The following is a 3,156-nucleotide window of genomic DNA, read 5'->3' as shown; positions in this document are numbered from 1 at the left end:
ATAATTCTAGTCATTGTTCTGGTTATGGTTGTACTTCTAGCCATTGTTCTTATTATAATTATAAACATTGTTTTCATTGTTTTGTTGTAATTATAATTCTAGTCATTGTTCTGGTTATGGTTGTAATTTTAGTCGTTATAATTATTATGGTTGCAATTCTAGTCATTGTTCTGCTTATAAATGAAAATTCTAGTCATTATTCTGGTTATGTAAAATGTCTCCACGATCTGCTTTTGAAGAAATATCGTTGTATAGTGCTACAGCGCACATTCTATCAGCTGCAGTTCTGGCGCCTCCCTCCGTCTCAATATAATGTACAACGCCACATGCATTCACACCAGTGTTTATAGATCATAGATCTAATTCTAGTCATTGTTCTGGTTATGGTTGTAATTCTAGTCATTGTTCTGGTTTAATTTTAGTTAGTCATTGCTCTGGTTATAATTATAATTCTAGTCATTGTTATAATTATAATTCTAGTCATTGTTCTGGTTATAATTATAATTCTAGTCATTGTTCTGGTTTCTGGTTATAATTCTAGTCATTGTTCTGGTTATAGTTGTAATTCTAGTCATGGTTCTGGTTATAGATGTAATGCTAGTCATTGTTCTGGTTATAATTATAATTCTAATCATTGTTCTGGTTATAGTTGTAGTTCTAGTCATTGTTCTGGTTGTAGATGTAATTCTAGTCATTGTTATAATTATAATTCTACTCATTATTCTGGTTGTAATTCTAGTCGTTGTTCTGGTTATAGTTGTAATTCTAGTCATTGTTCTGGTTATATATGTAATTCTAGTCATTGGTCTTTTGTAATTTTTGTCATTGTTCTGGTTATGGTTGTAATTCTAGTCATTGTTCTGATTATAATTATAATTCTAGTCATTGTTCTGTTATGGTTGTAATTCTAGTCATTGTTCTGGTTCTGGTTATAATTTTAGTTATAATTCTAGTCATTGTTCTGTTATGGTTGTAATTCTACTCATTGTTCTGGTTATAATTTTAGTCATAATTCTAGTCATTGTTCTGGTTATGGTTGTACTTCTAGCCATTGTTCTTTATATAATTTGTTCTTGTTATAGATGTAATTCTAGTCATTGTTGTGATTATAATTATAATTCTAGTCATTGTTCTGGTCATGGTTATAGTTCTAGTCATTGTTCTGGTTATAGTTGTAATTCTAGTCATTGTTCTGGTTATTATTATAATTCTAGTCATTGTTATGGTTATAATTATAATTCTAGTCATTGTTCTGGTTATATATGTAATTCTAGTCATTGGTCTTTTGTAATTTTTGTCATTGTTCTGGTTATGGTTGTAATTCTAGTCATTGTTCTGGTTATTATTATAATTCTAGTCATTGTTCTGGTTATTATTATAATTCTAGTCATTGTTCTGGTTATTATTATAATTCTAGTCATTGTTCTGGTTATTATTATAATTCTAGTCATTGTTCTGGTTATTATTATAATTCTAGTCATTGTTCTGGTTATTATTATAATTCTAGTCATTGTTCTGGTTATTATTATAATTCTAGTCATTGTTCTGGTTATTATTATAATTCTAGTCATTGTTCTGGTTATTATTATAATTCTAGTCATTGTTCTGGTTATTATTATAATTCTAGTCATTGTTCTGGTTATTATTATAATTCTAGTCATTGTTCTGGTTATTATTATAATTCTAGTCATTGTTCTGGTTATTATTATAATTCTAGTCATTGTTCTGGTTATTATTATAATTCTAGTCATTGTTCTGGTTATTATTATAATTCTAGTCATTGTTCTGGTTATTATTATAATTCTAGTCATTGTTCTGGTTATTATTATAATTCTAGTCATTGTTCTGGTTATTATTATAATTCTAGTCATTGTTCTGGTTATTATTATAATTCTAGTCATTGTTCTGGTTATTATTATAATTCTAGTCATTGTTCTGGTTATTATTATAATTCTAGTCATTGTTCTGGTTATTATTATAATTCTAGTCATTGTTCTGGTTATTATTATAATTCTAGTCATTGTTCTGGTTATTATTATAATTCTAGTCATTGTTCTGGTTATTATTATAATTCTAGTCATTGTTCTGGTTATTATTATAATTCTAGTCATTGTTCTGGTTATTATTATAATTCTAGTCATTGTTCTGGTTATTATTATAATTCTAGTCATTGTTCTGGTTATTATTATAATTCTAGTCATTGTTCTGGTTATTATTATAATTCTAGTCATTGTTCTGGTTATTATTATAATTCTAGTCATTGTTCTGGTTATTATTATAATTCTAGTCATTGTTCTGGTTATTATTATAATTCTAGTCATTGTTCTGGTTATTATTATAATTCTAGTCATTGTTCTGGTTATTATTATAATTCTAGTCATTGTTCTGGTTATTATTATAATTCTAGTCATTGTTCTGGTTATTATTATAATTCTAGTCATTGTTCTGGTTATTATTATAATTCTAGTCATTGTTCTGGTTATTATTATAATTCTAGTCATTGTTCTGGTTATTATTATAATTCTAGTCATTGTTCTGGTTATTATTATAATTCTAGTCATTGTTCTGGTTATTATTATAATTCTAGTCATTGTTCTGGTTATTATTATAATTCTAGTCATTGTTCTGGTTATTATTATAATTCTAGTCATTGTTCTGGTTATTATTATAATTCTAGTCATTGTTCTGGTTATTATTATAATTCTAGTCATTGTTCTGGTTATTATTATAATTCTAGTCATTGTTCTGGTTATTATTATAATTCTAGTCATTGTTCTGGTTATTATTATAATTCTAGTCATTGTTCTGGTTATTATTATAATTCTAGTCATTGTTCTGGTTATTATTATAATTCTAGTCATTGTTCTGGTTATTATTATAATTCTAGTCATTGTTCTGGTTATTATTATAATTCTAGTCATTGTTCTGGTTATTATTATAATTCTAGTCATTGTTCTGGTTATTATTATAATTCTAGTCATTGTTCTGGTTATTATTATAATTCTAGTCATTGTTCTGGTTATTATTATAATTCTAGTCATTGTTCTGGTTATTATTATAATTCTAGTCATTGTTCTGGTTATTATTATAATTCTAGTCATTGTTCTGGTTATTATTATAATTCTAGTCATTGTTCTGGTTATTATTATAATTCTA

Source organism: Sinocyclocheilus anshuiensis, unplaced genomic scaffold (assembly GCF_001515605.1).
Source record: "Sinocyclocheilus anshuiensis isolate Anshui unplaced genomic scaffold, SAMN03320099.WGS_v1.1 scaffold1492, whole genome shotgun sequence".
Lineage (NCBI taxonomy): Eukaryota > Metazoa > Chordata > Actinopteri > Cypriniformes > Cyprinidae > Sinocyclocheilus > Sinocyclocheilus anshuiensis.
Note: the sequence above shows the minus strand (reverse complement) of the source record.